Source organism: Lontra canadensis, unplaced genomic scaffold (genome assembly GCF_010015895.1).
Source record: "Lontra canadensis isolate GAN:19392208 unplaced genomic scaffold, GSC_riverotter_1.0 scaffold7, whole genome shotgun sequence".
Lineage (NCBI taxonomy): Eukaryota > Metazoa > Chordata > Mammalia > Carnivora > Mustelidae > Lontra > Lontra canadensis.
In genome coordinates this window covers 8,093,224-8,112,679 of record NW_022631001.1, presented here as the reverse complement: position 1 = coordinate 8,112,679, position 19,456 = coordinate 8,093,224, and the positions used below count along the sequence as shown (strand labels likewise).

Here is a 19,456-nt window from a genome sequence, read left to right as displayed (position 1 = left end):
AGTTATGGACTAGATGTGTGTGTTCTTCCAAAACCCATGTGTTGGCATCCTACTCTCCATATGACAAAGTGGAGATGGGGCCTTAAGAAAGTAATTCAGTTAAATGAGGTCATAAGGTAAAGCCTTGATCTGGTAGGATTAGTACCCTGATAAGAGGAGACCCCAGAGAGCTCACACTCTCTCCACTCACAGGCCTTGAAGAAAGGCCGTGTGAGGACATAGTGAGAAGACGACCATCAGCAAGCCACGATGAGAGTCCTCACCAGAAATGGACCATGCCAGCACCTTGATCTCAGACCTCCAGCCTCCTGAAGCGTGAGAAAATACATTTCTGCTGCTTAAGCCATCCAGTCTGTGGTGCTCTTAAGGCAGCCTGAGCAGGCAGATATAAGCAATTCTGGGGCAATCTTTGTACCACACATTTGTACCTTGACCCTCACAGAGTTTGTTCCTGACTGAACCTACCGTGATGCTTAGATTTCTTCTCCCTGTCATTCTGACCCACTTCCCCAGCAGACTATTGAAGACAAAATCTTCAGCAGAATATTTTCCTGTCATTGATATTGAGGAGTCCATCACATGGAAGAGTTTGCTGAACCAGGATTTTACTGGATGCTGTCATTAGTGTTCCACTGGAATTGGTTTAATCTGATATTCCTTCATGTGTTTTTCAGAGTAAGCCATATCATGAGGGCATTCTACTTTATTATTAAAATATCAGGAATCACTGTCTGATGAGTCTTCGGCATTATGTTTTAATTATATATGGAGAAAAAGAGTCAGGGTGTAATTTAAAAAATTTATTTAAATTGACTTTGAAGCACCTTCCAGCCATTTGTTCAACAGTTAAATTCCCCAGAATGCCTGCTGTTTTCGCTCTAATTTTTGACATTATTATCTTTCTGGAAACAGAGCTGCTATTTAACTCAGCTAGTACTGAACAGAAACTGATTATTCTCTTTTGATGTAACTGGAGTGACTTAAATACTTACAGTCTTTTGTGTTAAGGGAAGATTAAAGCATCGGAGAAACGTGTTCTGTCTTACAGCTCAAAATAAATATTTCAGAATGAAGTGGCTATAATTTCGTTAGGAAAAGTATATTGGGTCATTGGGTGTTTGGTAACAGAGCCTTAGAGACAGATGTTAAGCAGTTCCTACAGGACTCTTTGTTCTTAAAAGATGCAAAGACGTCCTTTGACTTTGGTCGTGATACATGATTGAGCAGCAGAAGGTGAAGCTAAGTTATAACCAGAGACTCTTCTTTTTATAAATCAAAGGCTTGTCATTACCTTATCCATACTCCATATTCCTGTCAGAGTTCTTCAGAAATTACCATTCCTTTCAGTCATCACATCTTCTTAAAGCACTTGCTGCACTGGGGACAACTATGGCTTAAGAGGTTCAGGTAGAACTGAGACTATTAGATCATCCTAAGTTTTGGGCGGTGAATCTCAGCAGCTCTCATAAGCATCCTTGGACACGTACTAGTTTCCGAAAAACAAAAATCCAACAATACAGATGAAATCAATGAGTTATAAAAAAAATTAAAAAGTCAACAAGAGTCACACAGTTGTTGGGCTTTCTATGGATAGCATGTTTTGGAATTCACTGAAGACTCTGCTTGAACCAGATGAACTTCAGGCTTTGGAAGCCTTCCTTTTGTTTAGGTGAGGGGTGCAAACTGTGTTAGTCATAAACCTGTTTCCGTCGAAGGAACCACAATGACAGTCCAGCTGTATCATTTTCATTCTTCAAATGCCTTACTGATCTTTCTTGAGTAAAATTAAGTTATCTTGGCTACAGATATCAGTATCAACCAGGACTTCAGTGGGGGTCCCGTCTAGCCTCTGTAATTGGACATCTGGCTGTCACAGAAAACTCAACGTGTGCCGACCCATTCCCATTTTCTCCTCAGAGTGATTTCTCCAACCTGGCCATTTCTGTCGGCATTCAAAGGATCTCTCTTTCAACTTCGGCAAACCCTTATTGAGTCCACATATTCAGTGCCAGTTTTGATGTTGGGAGTCAGGACCAAAGTGAGAAAAGGGATAGGGCACCTTTTCACATGAAAAGGAAAAAACAGACCCTGCTCTGGTGAAGCTGACAACCTGTTGAGTAGGTGGTGTGAGGCATGGAATGCTCGATCGAACAACCAACATTCCACTGTATCCTGGTTTAAGACAAAATACCAAACTTCTTACATATCTTTTCTTCTTAAAGCCCCATCTAAATCTATTGTCCTGTCATCTCAGAAGAGAATAAAGACATTCATTTTACTAACAACAAAATAAAGACCATGTACCCTGCCTCCTATCTTGCTGGAAAGATTGTTACTTTCTTTCACTTTTGCAATGAATCATTGCAAAGAATAATGATAACAATATGATATCTCTGTCATTAATGGCACTGGAGTCACCAATGCTTCCCTCACAGCAGGGCTTGACAAATAACAACACAATTTTCATGTTCACGGGGTAACCGAGTCACTTACAGTCTGGTTTCAGCATATGTTGTTAAGCACTGTAAGACCTGTAGGCATTTTGTGAGTGTTCACCTCCATGTGGTTATGAAAATCTCCCAAGAAAACAAGAGCAAGGTAACTGTGAATAATAGGGTTTATCTTACCTTGCTGAGCTTCTGAATATTTTCTATACCATAGAAATAATTCAAACTCTATTATGTGTCTGGATAATGGTATCTCCTTATTGTACATGGAGCTTTTGTTTTTAATATAAATGAACTGGCATGTCAGGTATAGGAAGCAACCGGAAATAAATGTGACTCTGAGAAAAAGCTGCAATTAAAAAAAAAAAAAAGCTACATGTTGGGGCGCCTGGGTGGCTCAGTGGGTTAAGGCCTCTGCCTTTGGCTCGGGTCATGATCCCAGGGTCCTGGGATTGAGCCCCACGTCGGGCTCTCTGCTCCGCAGGGAGCCTGCTTCCTCCCCTCTCTCTCTCTGCCTGCCTCTCTGCCTACTTGTGATTTCTCTCTCTCTGTCAAATAGATAAAATCTTTAAAAAAAAAAAAATTTTTTTAAAAATTTAAAAAAGCTACATGTTGTAGGAATATTGCCTTTTTTTCCCTTACTATATTGCAAATTCCTCTTTCAGGTGCCAGGTGGTGTTGAGGGTTTGGAAGCCCACGTGCTTCGTGTGATGGTTGGCATATCTAGTGACTCAGATCACAGTCATGTGAAAAGAGGAATCTCATCATATTTTATTGACTTCAGTTTATAATAGATGTCACTAAAATGTCTTCTGGAAGGTCAAGTGGTACTCCTCTGACTGGGTGATAGGGTGACTATTTGAATGTTAAATTTAAGCTACATTAAATAGTATGGACAACAAATAGGCATGTATATGCAAGTGTGTACATGACCCTAAACTCTTGTGTTTTTTCATGATATACTGAACATGATCTTGACCTCAATGCAATAAGGTAATCAGAATCCTAACATAGAACTTTGGTTCTTCAGCATTCTTAACTCTTGTTTCCATGTCAGTTGGCCTGTGCTAAGATCGCAAGTGTGCCCCATGTGACTGTCAGCCTTGATAACATCTCTGTAATGCTCCCTTTACCTCTAGCTGAATGGAATAAGTTATGCCTTGTTATAAGTTAGGACTTCATGGAATTCATAAATATAAATGAGGAAAGCGATGGTCTGCCCTGTGGTATGTAAATCCAAGTGAACGTGTTCTGAAGTCTGGTTTCTTCCACCTCTTTGTACACATTCGGACTCACTGTTGACTTTGCAGTTAACTGGAAACCTGTTAAGATGCATCATTGCAAAGTCAGTGTTAGTAACAGTTTTCAGAAGTCATGAAGACACCGATGTGAATTTTGCTTTCCTGGATTATATATATGAAGGAATAAGTGAAACTTAGCCAATTGTGTACAGTATACCTGGTTTCCAGTACTCCTTAAACCTTCATTCAGAAGTTCAACCTGATACACTAAAGCAACTTAATATTGATTGGTCTGGCAGTGACATTAGTATGTTTCAGACTATAAAGGTACTTGCTCATCCATACACTATTAATCTCTTAGACGTCCCCCCCCCAACTAGTAGGACATAAGCCATGTCAAATACTCCCAAGCAAAATATTTTATTCCCCCTGTGCCTACATTTCTTCAGATTATCTCATTAATTAGTTATTGTAACATGGTAAGTATATTTATGCTAATTGCCTGAGGCACAGAATGCCTTCCTGATCAAATCCCCTCTTGTCCTGGAATCCACCCTCTAGCCCTTTCCTAATATGTGGATCAGCATATGCATGCGAGGGGGAGACAAAGTAACAGCAATGCCCTTCCAGGATGGTGAGAGCTTCAGATTTAGTATCTGCTACTCTAGAGCAAGATTCCCTGACATTGTCTTTAATGATCCACCCATTCTCCTTGTATTGGGAAACAGAACCTAATTGCTCCGATCTAATAGATCCTACTCTAAGGATCATGAATACATAGATTGATGGATAGGCCTCTTCCTGTAATTCACAAGGCACCACAGCATCCTGTAGTTTTCAGCAAATAGCTCTTCTGTGTGGTTGTGAAAAAGCCAGTTCCTTCTCAGTGCTGGGAAAACTGGGTAACAACATGTAAAAGAAAGAAATTGGACTACTTTATTACACCATACACAAAAATAAATTCAGAATGGATTAAAGACCTAAGTGTGAAGCCTGAAACCATAAAAATCCTAGAAGAGAACACAGGCAGTAACCTTTTTTACATTGGCCATAGCAGCTTTTTTCTAGTTATGTCTCCTGAGGCAAGGAAAATAGAAGCTAAAATAAACTCCTGGGACCACACCAAAATAAAAAGCTTCTGTAGAGTGAAGGAAACAATCAACAGAACTAAAAGACAGCCTATGGAATGGTAGAAGATATTTGCAGATGACATATCCAATAAAGGGTTAGTATCCAAAATACATAAACAAGTTATAAAACTCAACACCCAAAGGCAAATAATCCAATTAAAAGTGGGCTGAAGACATGAAGAGATATTTCTTCAAAGAAGACATGCAGATAGCCAACAGACACATGGAAAGGTCCTCGGCATCACCCATCATCAGGGAAATACAAATCAAAACTACAATGAGATATCACCTCACACCTCTCAGAATAGCTAAAAATCTTTAAAAATACAACAAACAACAAGAGTTGGTGAGGATGTGGAGAAAAAGGAACCCTCATGTACTGCTTGCGGGGATGCAACTTGTGCAGCTGCTGTGGAAAACAGTATGAAAATTCCTCAAGAAGCTAAAAATAGAACTATCCTATGATCCAGCAATCACACTACTATTTACCTAAAGAATACAAAAACACTAATTCAAAGGACTATATGCACCCCTATGTTTATTGCAACATTATGAACAATAGCCAAGATATGGAAGCAGCCCAACTGGTGAATGGACAAGTGTGTGTGTGTGTGTGTGTGTGTGTGGGTGAATATTATTCGGCCATAAAATAGGATGAAAGCTTGCCATTTGCAATAACACAGATGGAGTTAGAGAGTATGATGCTAAGCAAAATAAGTCAGAGAAAGACAAATACCATATGACTTCACTCATATGTGGGATATAAGAAACAAAACAAACAGGCAAAGGGACAAAAAAAAGAGAGAGGGAGGCAAGCCAAAAAACAGACTCTTAAGTATAGAGAACAAACTGGTGGTTACCAAAGGGGAGAGGGGGGAATGGGGAAACAGGTGATGGGGATTAAGGAGGGTGCTTGCTGTGATGAGCACTGGGTGATGTATGGAAGGGTTAAACACTGTATTGTACGCCTGAAATGAATATAACACTGTATGTTAACTAACTGAAATTTAAAAAAAAAATTTAAATCTGTATCAGTTCTCTCTCTTTCTCTCTTTCTTTCTCTCTCTCTCTCTCTCTCTTTCCCTCCCTCCTTAACCCACCTCCCCACTGTGCTGGGAGCCATTTGATGTCAAGGCATGGTAACTGATGATACACCTGAGTATAGAAATAACCCAGCAACAGAAATGTCTAAGAGTTGTGTGAATCTACTCTCCCGGAAAGGAGCATGAGTTTGAGGGCCTTGGAGATGGAGGGTTGTGGGGGGACTTCTGCTTTTGAATATATTACACTTTTCAGTTCTTTACCAGCCAGTAGTGGGGTTTATTTATAGGTAGGCTCTGTCGCTATTGAGAATTACCACTTTGCCTTATGAGTTACATGGGTTTTACTCACACTTAACCACTTTACAAGTGTGTTTTCTAGAGTGGAAGTTGAATCATTTTCTAGGAAAGGACCTGACTATACTCTGACTCATGAGTTTGGCATTGGAAGCTTCCGGGGTCAGTGCCAAGACAGACTCCCACACATGCCTGCGTAGTCCACTCCCATATAACCTTCGTCTTGGCATGTCCATTCCACCAGTCCCCTTGTCCAAACGCTATTCACCTCTTTAATAATGACTTACGTTGCTTAGCATTTAGTATTGTGATTTTTTTTTGTCATTTTCTGTCTTCAAATAAATTAGGACAGGGAGTTTGGAGAGGCCACATCAGGGTCCTGTCACCAATTATGAGTACACAAAAGAATTTCATAACAGATTTTAAGTTCTACCTGCCCACAGGCCTGCTATGTACCTGTTAGGGTCAGGAGCTTTGGAGCCTAACCGCTGAGAAGCAGAGGCCTATCAATACTACTTGCTATAACCCATGCCAGCTTGTGTGAGTCTCTTCATCCCACTAAACATGACATTTGCTTCTGTATCTGAAAAGCAGGTATAATGATACATTCCTTGTAGGAATTGTATTTGGACTTAGTAAATGAGATATGTACATAAATGTACACATTTATGTACATTTGCTGCCAGAATCATAGTAAATGCTCAGAGGTTATTAATTATAACCACTATGGCTATTTACTTTATTGTTATTTATAGAACAGGTTTAAAATATATAAAAATTTTATTCTAAATTAATACATAAAATAAGGACATGTGATTGCAAAATGGATGATATGAACCATTACTCAATGTTTCGTACTGCATCTGTTTTTGAATACTGAGTGTATTGTACCTTTGCATTTGAATGTATATCTTATTAATATAGCTAGCTCAAATTCTTTTAGGTAGCCTAAGCCCAGTTTAGTATTTACTGATTTTTTCTGAAGGAAAGATAGCCCTATAGTGTTTTCTTTCTATTCCATTCCCATTTTAGGGGCCAAGTGTTTTTAGTTCTTTCCCCCATGTAAGCCTTAGCTATAGAATTTGGTTTGTCAGTGGGGCACAACCTCTTCCTTCTCAGCCTCTCATGCAAGCCAGGATGTTGAAGGGATTTATATCCTGTGCGATAAGCCAACACATTCACCATGTAATACACACATAGACTAGATAGACATACAGAGAGATAAGGATAGAGACATAAGTGTAGATTAAATATATACTTGTTTTAAACATACTGCATTAGTTTCCAAGGACTGCTGTAACAAATTATCACACAAATTATCACACATCTGATGGTTTATAGCACCAGAAATTTACTCTCTCATAGTTCTAAAGGCCAGAGGTCTACAATCGGAGTGTGGTAGGACCATGTTCTCCCTGAAGGCTCTGGCAGAGAATTCTCCCTTGCTTCCTTCAGCTTCCTTGGTTCCAGAGCTCTTTGGCTTGTGGCTGCATCACTCTGATCTCTGCCCCCATTCTCAGATGGCTTTCCCTTCTGTGGTTCACATCTCCCTCTACCTTTTCCTTATATATGCCTGTCATTGGATTTAGGGTTCAGATAAGCCAGAATGATCTCATCTCAAGATCCTTAATTCTAGTTGCAAAGATTCTTTTCCCATATAAGGTCCCCTAGACAGATTTTGTGAAGTAGGATATGGACCTAACATTTGTGGGGGGGGAGCCAGCCTTCAATTTACTATATACACATTCTAACCCATTCTTCATACCCGTTATAACCATCCTGCCACTCTAGGATTTGTGTTCAGTTTGGCAGTGGAGTTTATTACTACAGTTAAAGCACAGACAACATGATAGCTGTTAGGTTGGCTGAAAAAATTCTCAACATTCTGATTATTACTAAGATGTTGAGATCTGAAAAACGTGGAGTTGAAGAAAATCACAAAACACACTCTTTGAGTCCTTGGAGGGAGACTGAATTCTTATCAAAGGCACTGGTCCAACTGGGATCACATGTCTGTCTTCCCAAGTGGGAGCAGCTAGACAAGGGCATGGGATGTGTAGATACGACACAGAGACCAGTGAGTCTCCCTTCGTGATTTGCCCTTGTGAAACCTCAGGAACCCATCTGAGGCAGCCATAGATGCAGGTAGAGAAAAGGTTCCTGCCACATCCTCCCTCGCGGAAAACCTCAACCTCTTTTCCATCTCACCATGAGCCATGATTGCCTTTGGGCCCCTGAGGATCCTGCCTCCGAGATACCCTCGTGCACAAGCAAGGCCAGCCTGGCCCTTTAGTTGTTTTCAGCAAAGCTCAGCACATTGACAGGGTGTATCACCATCAGGACACAGAGTTGATACAATTTGATACTTGAACCTCTGGTGCAAAACGGGACTGTCATCTCAATTATTGTCCCGGACCCCACACAACCCCCTGACTGGCAGGAAGCCCGCTCTGCTCAGCGGATGTTAGAAGGTTTTGTGGATTTCATTCTCACCAGAGAGCTGAGACTGTATTTAAACTGGCAAGAAATGCTGATCGTATTGCAAAGATGGATGCTGTTATTTTTTTTCCCCTTTCTTTCACAACTTTAAACAAGGGGCACACAATGAAGCACTACAGTCTCTCGGAAGATTTTGTATCTGGATGGCCCTGGGCCTTGGCTTCTCTCACCTCTCTCCCTGGGATGCAGCCCACTTCGTCATGCCCCACACTTCCTTCTGGAACCTTCCCGGCTAGTGAGCCGGAACAAGGCTTTCCCTAGACTCCTGGAGTTCCAGGGATATTTTCATGTTGGGAACTCTTCAAAACGCTCTCCTCCCCCTTTAGAGAGGAGAACAAAATCCACCTGAGAGTCTGATGGAGAAAGGAACAAAACTAACGCTTACTCTGCTCCACTTTGCACCTGGGTATTACCGATTCCATCCCCACAGTGGCCCTATGAGGTGTTAAGAATCGCATGAGGTCAGCGGCCAGGTGCTTATGATTTACTGCCAGCTGCTACCTACCCTCAGGTGTGATTACCTGTGAGGAAGCCAACTCCCAGAGAAGTTAAGTTACCCGGCGAAGCTCTTCTGGAACAGGCTAAGATCGGAACCTGTGCTTGCCGACTGAAATTCTTGGCTCTTTCTGCTATCAGGTTGCAGGTTAATGAATGCAGGCGTGTTGGGCCTGCTCTGACTCAGATTCTTGGGCTCTGGACCTTCAACCTCAAAAGCAGGAGGGACATTTGAGACGTCAAGCAGCCTCAGTCAGCCAAAAAACCCTGCAGTGAGCTGCCTCGGTGCCCAAGCTTCTGTTCAGAGGCTTCAACAAAACCCCCATTAGACGGTGCAGTGTCTGGGAAATCTGGGTTTATGGTGCAAAGATCTGGGTGTGCGTCCTGCTTAGGCTTCTTACTCACCCTTTGACTTTGGGAAAGTCCCTCAGTGCCTCTGATTGGTCTTGTGCGTCCGTAAAATTACAAGAATACCGCCTGCCATGCTTCCAACTGGAGCGATGATGATGGTAGTGAAGCAAGTGCTATTATGAGGAGTTGCATGAAGTCACGGAGTCTGGTGCATCACAAATCCGCCCACCATGATCGCAACTGTGAACACGCCGGGCTAGCCCAGAAGCCCAAGATGCAGAGAGCACGCCACTGCTGTGCATACCCCCTTCCAGGCCATCAGCCCCGCTCCGTGGACCCTGACCCTGGCACCATGTTGGGCTGGGTCTCTAGACGCCTTTTACAGTGGGAACCAGATGATGGCCAGTGTTTTCTTGACACCAGAGCTTGCATCAATCATCTTATACAGGGCATAGCACTAAGTCGATGCCTAGGAACTATTTGTTGAATGAATGGAAGAGTGAGTGCGTGCCTCCGAGATTCTTGTCTGTGAGCTGTGAGGTTATGGCGATCCTGGCAGGGAGGAAAATGTGCTCACCTTGCAGCCATCCTTGTCAATGCCTAGACACCTGAGTTGCTGCCTGCCAGGTCAGCCCAGGGCAGTCTCTGGGGTGAAGAGCCAAGGTGGCAGCCTCGAGCCTTCCTTCTGTCAGGCAGGCCGGGGTTTGGGGGCAGTGGGGAGGGGGGCAGTGTGCACCTCTGAAGCCTGCGTTGACATCTAGCTTCCCTCTGTAGTAAGGTGCCTCACTGGTGCCAAGCACCCCCCTCACCTTCAGTGTATCTGATTTCTCTTCTCCCTCCATCAACTATTTTTGGATTTTGCCCTCTGGACCAGTCATCATGATGCTACCTTTCGAGATGTCAGCCAGCCATTCTGCGTATTCTTGACCCTCCTCACTGGGAGCTGGTGCAGAAGCGGTAATTCTGGACACCTGTCACTGTCCATGGTTTGTCTTGTCAAGGAAAACACACATATCCCCCGATAACCTCTCATCCTTGGCCTTGCGCCTGAAAGAAAATGATTGCTTCCTAGCACCCCCTTCTCCCGGACCTCTCACTGGAGACAGATTTTGATGAATTCTCTATTATGAGTTCACTGGCAAGCGATTACGTCTCCTTCACCCAGCAGTGCAGAGATGTTGTTACCATGTGACTTGACTGTCCCGAGGCCAAAAATCCAATAAAGTTGACATGGCAGCCTTGTTACGTGCGTCGCCACTCTCCCACAGCCCAGGTATCGCACTTTGGGGGCAGAGTCGGAAGTTAATTGAAATGGCTGCCACATTGCATCTCGCAGAGAATACTTTCTCTAACATGCGTGACTGGTTATGCTAGAAGTTCTTCTCTTTTGCTGTGCAAAGCACAAGTGGAAATATAAAGTCGCAGGGAACGGGGACTTTATTCTTGACTGGAGTGAAAATGTGACAGAAACAGGACTCTCGCCTAGAAAGCACGTCAGTGGGCGTCAGCACGTTCCTCGAACAGAGTGATCCATTTTTTAAAAATGTTTTTTATCATCCTCCTGTACTTGATTTACTTTGGTCCATGTGAAGAAGTTTTCCGAGTAGATGGCAAAGAACAATTCTTAAAATGTGTGAATACCAAATGTAAGATAAAAAACATAATTGCAGTTTAGACTTCAGATTTATTTGAAAAGGGGATAATGATAGTAATTACCCAGTTTGAGTTTTTAGAAGGCTAATTAGATCCCCAAAGCATTTGTATGCACAAGGAAAACCATAAATACAAAAGACCATCTGGTCCTTATCAGCTTACAACACTAACACTGGCTGTAATTATTTTTTCTATATTGTTTTGATGTTGACATTTTATGGAGCAATACGTTCTACCCTGGTTAGGGAATAACCTACATTTCTAAAACCTGGGGCTTTGCCCCCTCTTTCCTACTGGAAGTTTTAGGACTCCACAGGCAAAAGAGACACTGCTTTGGAGTCACAGGTAAACATCGTGTCATTATACCCATTGTTCTAGAAATGTGTTGTTTATAAACTTCTTTGGCTTATCTGACTTGTCTTCTTTGTGACTTAGTCTTCCAGATACTTGGATTCGGTTAAGTTTTGTTGTTGTTGTTGTTTTGTTTTAAGTAAAATTGAGAATGACACATTTAGCTGCATTCTACGAGCTTAGAAGTACGGCATTCATTAGTCGCTTTCTATAGTTAGGACTGTCCCTGGCAATTTGGATATTACAAAAGTAATGTTACTTGTTTTCATGTTCAGTGCCCATCTTCCCACTAGAATGTCAGCTTCAAAGGGGCAGAGATTTTGTCTTATTCATTTTACTGTATCTCCAGCTCCTGTAGTCATGCCTGTTACCTGATAGTTACTCCAAGGTGATATGTTGAAGTAAATAAAGTAGAATGCACGATTTCAGCCTCAGGGTGATTACAATTTGCTATCAATTGTTGCATAATAAACCACCCCCAAAATCAAGTGGCTTAAAGCAACTAACATTTCAGGAGATCTCGGACTTTTGTTGGCGAGGTGCCTGGGAATGAGCATTGGTAGAGCTCGCTTGGTGGTGTTCAGTTGACAGATAAAACTGATCTCAAGGGTCCAAGACCACTTCATCCTATGCCTGGTCCTTGACAGAGATGGGTAGTAGGCTGGGATCAACTGGGGCTATTGATCAGAACACAAACCTGACCTTTCCATGTGGCTTAAGCTGCCCACAGAACAGTAACTCTTGAGTTTCAAGAGGGTTAGACAGAAGTTGCCAGGTGTCTGAGAGGATAGGCCTAGAGTAGGCATAAGGTCATCTCCACCATATTTTATCATTTAAGCACATCACTAAGTCCACCTCGGATTCGATGAGAGGATAATTTAACTCCTCTCAGTGGTGGAAGTAGCAAAAATAACCACAACCATCTTTAATGTACCATACCATCCAACTGAAAAGAAAGGCATGCCAACTGATCAACCTTAAAGCAACATTTAGACAAGAATGGCAAGTCTCCTATGTGTAACTATCACATGGTTGCGGAGTAAGAAAATCTGCATGCTGAAGGAAGGCTTTGTAGAAATCACACCTGAGTTTTGAACTGAGCCTGGAAGAAAGGATAAGATTTCAAAACCTGAAGCTAATGGAACAGAGAGTATATTCAGAAAAGGATTTTTTTTTTCTTTTTTGCTTAAATATGGAAGTAGAACCGGGATGGTCAACAGTGATGGCATTTGCTGATCTGGCATCTGTTGGTTTGCAATAAATTAGAGATAAAAGGACATGACCATCACCATTTTGGGGGAAGGCACTACTGGAAGCAGCATATGTAATTTCCAACCGCAGTTCCTGTGAAATGCTGATTGCATTTCTCCTTATAGAATCCCTTGCTAAGAGTTATCTTTCAGAATCTTGCTAAGAATAGGCTTTGTTAGATCTGTTATGCTTTTTTCCTTCTGATAAGAACAAGGACAATTCCTATTTTATTTTTCCTATTGGCTTTCAAGAGGCTTAAACCCAAAACTGAAACTCGGGCAATTATGTCCATTTGGCATTTTTGCAGCATCTCCTTGTCTTTGATCCTGATGTTTTAATTCTCCTCCTATTCTGTAGCTCCTTGTATGAAGTTTTTGCTTTAATCTACCTCAAAAACGGTCCACGAAATAAATTCAACAACATTTACTGAGCGCTTATGCTAATCCTTAGAGTTTGTAAAAAAGACATAAAGGTAATTATGAACCAATGACATAGAACCTTATTTAAAAAGAATCACAAAATTATGTAGTTTAACTAGGGATCCAGGAGGATGTTAAGAACAATAGTAGATTTGAGGAATGGACTTCCAGTGAGGTCATTTCTTTTTTTCTTTTCTTTTCTTTCTTTTTTTTTTTCATTGTGAGGTCATTTCTTAAAATAAGGTGAACAAGGGGCGCCTGGGTGGCTCAGTGGGTTAAAGACTCTGCCTTCGGCTCGGGTTATGATCCCAGGGTCCTGGGATCAAGCCCCACATCGGGCTCTCTGATTGGCAGGGAGCTTGCTTCCTCCTCTCTCTCTCTGCTTGCCTCTCTGCCTACTTGTGATTTCTGTCTGTTAAATAAATAAATAAAATCTTTAAAAAAAAATAATAAGGTGAACAAGATGAGTTGTGGTCACCTGAGTTCTTGCATGCTAGAATGAGAATTATCTGGAAAATTGAAAAAACCCTGACGTCATTATGACAAAGTATTTCAAACTGATACAACATGTGCTTTCCTCAGGAGTTGAATTTGTCATGGATATTTTCTTTTCAATTGTTTCCTCGTTCAGAGAATAGGTCAGAATTCTTACAACATTTTTCAGTTCGCCAGCATTGAGGGCCCAACATGAACAGCTACCTCCGCTCGGGGATCTGGGAGACATCAGGACCAGCAAAGTACATATTGTACTTCCAGCAAGCTTATCGTAGAGTTGGGGAGACAACCCTGTAGCTTATTAACAACCAATAGCCCATCGAGCTGTATTTCACCTATCCTATTTCTGGATCCTAATTCCTCTGGCTTTCTAAACAAGGGACACAGGAAATTGTAGACATTTATCATAGGTTTGATGGGGGTGATGCGTGAGCAGGGGTTCTTAATGTTACACGTACAGAACAGGAAATTACTAAATGAAATGATGACATGCTTATTTCCCACGCTGTATGCTCACCCTGGGACAAAGTACACCCAGTCTTATTTCACTGGTGCACCTGAATTTCAGTAGGTTACTTTCACCTCCCAGACATAGAATGGCCTTAATGGAGATTTCAGTAGAAATTCACCTATCTGCGTCCCAGGAAGAGGAAAGCGGTCCAGAGACCAGGGGCGATATTAGAGTTAGAGAAGGCATTTCTATCTTCATTTTGATGGTTTGGTCTGCCATACTGTATTCTGGTGAGTGGAACAGTGGAGGGTAGGGCAATCAGAAAATTCTTGGTGGGTTGTAAAGTAAACAGCAGATGAAGAAGTAGCCATATGTTCGTTTGGAGGAATGTGACTTTCTGCAAAGAAGGTACAGGAAGATGGTTACTTGAAGGGTAACCGTAGTCAGCGACACCACTGAAAACCAGATAAGGCACTTTAATAGCATTGCGTATGGGTGACATCTTTGACCGCTCTCTACTGCGGCCTCTGGCTGACACTGTGGTGTGCTGTGTGGCCACTTCAGGGTTGAGACAGCATTGCTCTTGCTTCCAGGAGTGCTGGCCGCTGATGACGCTGAGTTGATTCCAGCCCTGGGAATAGTCTTAGCAGAAGAGAGCCACCTCATCCTCTCCAGGGACAGTCCCCATCTGGGGATATACAGAGGCCTGCTTCCCCGCTCCAGAGCTCTCTCTGGATCAGCGGAGGCTTCTGTTGCATTTCTGTCCGTCCATCTGCCTAATCCTGCTCCTGTCACAGCCCCGCAACTGTTGATCCCACCACGCTCCCCAGTGAACTCCCTACACGCCGCTCGTTATCTTGGTCTGCTTCCTGGGGCGGCTGAGCCCAAAACATGGGCTGTTTTCAAAATGGTGTCCCACAACCAGGATCCAGCCAACAATGGTCAAATTATGTTTAGTGCCACGGACTCATGGCAGGCATGGAGATGCACGTTTCAGTGAGGCCTGGGGGACTCCACCGTCCAAAGCTGTCAAGAAACAACCGGGATCAGCCAGGAATGCTGCAAGCATCTCTGGGCGACTTCCTCCGGAAATGAACCATGGCTTTCCTTTCCTTCTGTCTCCTGTCCCTTTTCTCAGCAGTCCTGTTCTAAGTCTCTCCACCTCTATTTATCTTTATGATTCAGCTCCATGTTCCTGCCCAGTGAGGCATAAATGGTGATATTTGTCTTTCATATCTAGTGTGTGGAAGAGTGTCTGGACACATGATGAAACAGGCCTCACTCCGGATTGTGATGAAGACCGGCATTTCTCACTAATTAGAAAGAATATAGGATCACTGGATCTATTGATTTCCATTAACTTGTGCAGAGTTATGAATCTTAAAATGGAAGCCCACAGCTATAGATACCTTAGGATAGTGTTTTATAGCAAGCAAGACTCTAGAGAGTGCCATAAAAATCAGCTTTTGATGCTCGTTGGAGGGTTTATGGCTTAAAAAATTGCTTGTGCTTTCTCTGCAAATGTTCCCCAGTCATACTTTGCAATACCTGCCTGATTGAGGCAGAGGCTACGACAAAGTTTAATGCACAGCTCTGGAACTCTCTTAAAATGGGCTGTTTTCTTCCTTTACTCCCCTCTTTTTTAGCTGTTGTTGAAGAATTATCTCCTTGTCCTATTGCCAGGAGCTTCCCGTTCTGGACATCCATCACCCATGTTTTGGAAGGATCGGCTCCAAAGCCACAGGCAGGCATTAGCATCTCAGCTGAGCACTCTGTTAGACCCTCATCTCAGAGGGCTGCACAGCTTGCCGTGGAAAGTGAAGGATATCCAAAATTGGAAATGGGCCTTGAATGGAAATGGGTCCCAATAAAGCCTGGTTGATCTGTCTTAGATATGCCTTGATCTGAGACATCTAGATATTAGGTGGTTAGAGATCAAATTAACATCATGGGTCTTTCTTCATTGTCTTGCTGCATTTCTTCATCAAGCATTTGTTGAATACCCACTTTGTATCGTCATATATATGTCCCTCCTTTCCTTGTCTATCCCCCTTCTTTCTCCCTCCTTCCTTCATTTCAACAGCACATAAATGAGGAGGAAGTCAGGCCCTTCCAAGGAGACTTCTAGATTCTTATCTTTGTTTTTGGAGAAGGGCAGTTTTATTAGTTCACTGAGGAGAGATCAAACATCAGTGACCTAGTGACCAGATCAATAAGAAGCTGATAGAAGTCATTTTCTATCATTACAATGGAGTATATACTTTTCTAATGAGCCGGAAGCTGGGGTCTGCCCTTCGTCCCAGGTATCAGAAGGCTGCTAGGAAACAGAGAAGGGGCACTGAATGATCTTGAGAGATACTTATTTGTTCCAGCCCCTGGTGAAAACTAATGAACTATTCCTTCTGCTTTATGAGAACATAACTTTCCGTTGGCTTGGGTCTTCCAGATACTGTGGGTGCTGTGTGCTGGGGACTTCCTGGCAAATGTTAATGCTCAGTGTTCCTTTGTCTAGGATCCCCACATGCATACCTCTGTCCTGTTTGCCCTCGTTACACATTGCCCTTCTTGTCTCAATGGACAGCTATTGCTAAGTCCGTGTACTATTACTTATTGATTATGTGTGGAATAGTGGCCCCTGAGCACAAGGATGTCAGAATCATACAGCCCTAGATAGTGTGTACAGTGGTAAGAACTGGATCTCTGTGTGTGTGTGTGTCTCTCTCTCTCTCTCTCTCACACACACACACACACACGCGAAACTCTGACTTGTAGTGTTTGCTGACTTCCATGGTGTAAATACTCCCCACATGGCCACATCCGTGCTACCAAAGTGAAATCACTGAACACAAAACTGGGACAAGAGGAGAGCTGTTGTTTCTCATGAGGGACCCAAGAGCCTTGCCAATCCCAAGGAACATTGCTTATCCTTTCTAATTCTCAGCTTCCTCATGTGTGACATGGAGGTGGTATGAAAATATGGCCCTAAAAGGTTATTGTGACATTTGGCAATTAATTCATATATAGAACCTAGGAGGGGAATGTCCTCATAATCCACTGACGAATCCCTAGTCGACTGGGTACCCTGGGTACCTTAACCTCGTCAGTAATCTAGCTCTCTCTCTTTCTGGAATAGCATTCCTTCTGCAGAACTTTCCCTTGTAAACCCACCCTGTTCATGATGTTGGTTTCAGCCGAAGAATGGGACTGTCCTCCTTTGGCTTAGGGGAGACTCTTATCAAGTAGGGCTGGCAGCCCGGCTCACCTCCTACAACTCCATCATCCTACTTAGTAACCAATTCTTGGTTATTAAATTATGGCTCTTCACAAAAGAGTATACAGTGCTGGATAATGTGAGGAGAAATCCGAAGCAGGTCTACACTTCGATGGGCTTACGGTTCAGTAGAGGGAGGCAGATGTGTACAAGAGACACAGAACTGGGAAGCCAGCTGAGCTGAGGTAAGTCAGGACAGCACTCTCAGTGCTACTGGATGGTTCTTCCAAGAAGACTGCTGGGCTTGGTCCACCTACCCATCTTCAGAAATGGGCAAAATGGGGAATATGCTTATGCCAGTGTGTGAGACCCGCCTCGGTGTGGCATGGAAAAGGCCCACTGCTCTTCTAAGCCCACACTCCAGGGCTATGTATTGCTTCAGACTAGAGACTCAGGGGTGACTTTTAATGTTTGTGGGGATAGTTGTTTTTGCTCAGAATCGAAGACATGCTCCCAACCCCACAGAGTTCCATCCCCGCCCACTGGAGTCAAGAGGTAGACAGGAACCATGCCAAATTGATGCTGAGGGTGAGAGTTGATGCCTCTGCAGAGACTGTAGGTGACTCCTTGCATACTTCCGGCTTCCCCAGCTCTCCTCAGGTCTGTCCACCTCATCTGTGTTGTGAGGGGAACGAACATCCATCCGGTCAGCATTTATCTCCCTTAGGCCATGCTAACGCTGTCCTTGTCAGCTTTTTCCTACTCCAGCTCTTGAATTTCTGAGACAGCAAATGTTGCCTCTGATATTCAGGGGATGCTCTGGTTTAAAGAAATTTTAAATTAAAAAAAAATTCAGTTTAATGGTCTGTCTTTCCTGTATGGATGGTAAACACTTTGAGAGTAAGGGAGCGCGCTTTGGTTTGCCGGGTCCCCAAGGAGAGTGGCCATTAACGAAAGACAACGTGGACTCTCCATGGCCACGGCAGGGGTCCTGTGAGGGAAGTGTTATTGCGATGCCTCTCGTGTACCCACAAATGCAGGCTCTCGAGCCTCCCGGACGCTCCAGAGTTGCCCTGGTTCCTGCAGGGCTGAAGCCAGGGTGGCCTGACCCTGAAGCCCGGCTCCCAAGGCCTGTGCTCTGAACACCTCCCAGTCTGCTGCCTCTGGCTGCTCAGATCCAGGCCAGAACAGATTTGGGTTCTCATCAAAGCCCTCCTCCATACACACACATTCCCCTCTCTAGTTAAGGAGGTCAGATATTCAAATTGACTTAATTTTTAAATATTTAATTTCACTGTGCTCGTAAGGCTATCTAACTGATTCTGCTTTCAAGAATTTACTAAGCCGCTTTGAAGAGAGAAACTTATGCAAAACTCTGGCCCACAGTTTCTGATAAAACCCGTCTCGTGTCTCTCAGATCTACGAACGGGGCTTTGATTAAAACTCAGAAACGACTAGCCTACCTGGGACAAAAATGTCCCAATGCTGGCTTCTCCTTTTCGCTCTCGGTTCCCCAAGAGCCTGTCTTCTTTGCATGAAAGTTTCCCTTTGCTTTCACTGCGCCTCAGAAACAGAAAAGAAAAAATGGGGGGTGGGGATCTGAAGGCACTTGGCTGGGAAACGAAAGCTGTTCTCTTGTATAAATGCGTATTGGTGTAATAACTTTACATCTTCCATTTAAATAGAAGAGTTTGGAAAATGCTCCCGGAAGCGTTTCCACCTACTCTGGCCCTGGCTCCTACCTTATTTCCTGGGCTCTTGTCCTATATTTGGGCTCACAGTCCGCTTACAACCTCCTTCTCTATTTGTCATAAAGTGTGGGTGCATGTATATGTCTTTCAGGATGCTGCTAAATTGTTCCTCCCTCGTGAAGCTTATTCTCAGCCCCAAGCCAGAATTTATCGAGCCCAGCTTCTGCATCCCCGTTGCCCAGTCTGCCACTCCAGGGACCCTCATTTGCTGCCCTGTGGTATTAGCAACGGGGGTGTAGCTCACTTCCTGAACGCCACTCTAAGCTCTTTGGAGGCAGGAGTCCCGAATTATCTATGCAGCTCACCTTTCCACCAATATGATGCTTAGATATATCAGAGCTCAGTAAAGCTATCAGATCCGCTCTCTGCTTTCC

The 19,456-nt window shown here is 43.3% G+C and overlaps 1 protein-coding gene across 5 annotated transcripts in view; it reads left to right on the top strand.

Annotated features, from left to right (window-relative positions):
- FAT3 (FAT atypical cadherin 3) overlaps positions 1 to 19,456 on the top strand; it is a 639,398-nt gene that overhangs the window by 405,465 nt on the left and 214,477 nt on the right. The gene's annotated exons all lie outside the window — the stretch shown is intronic.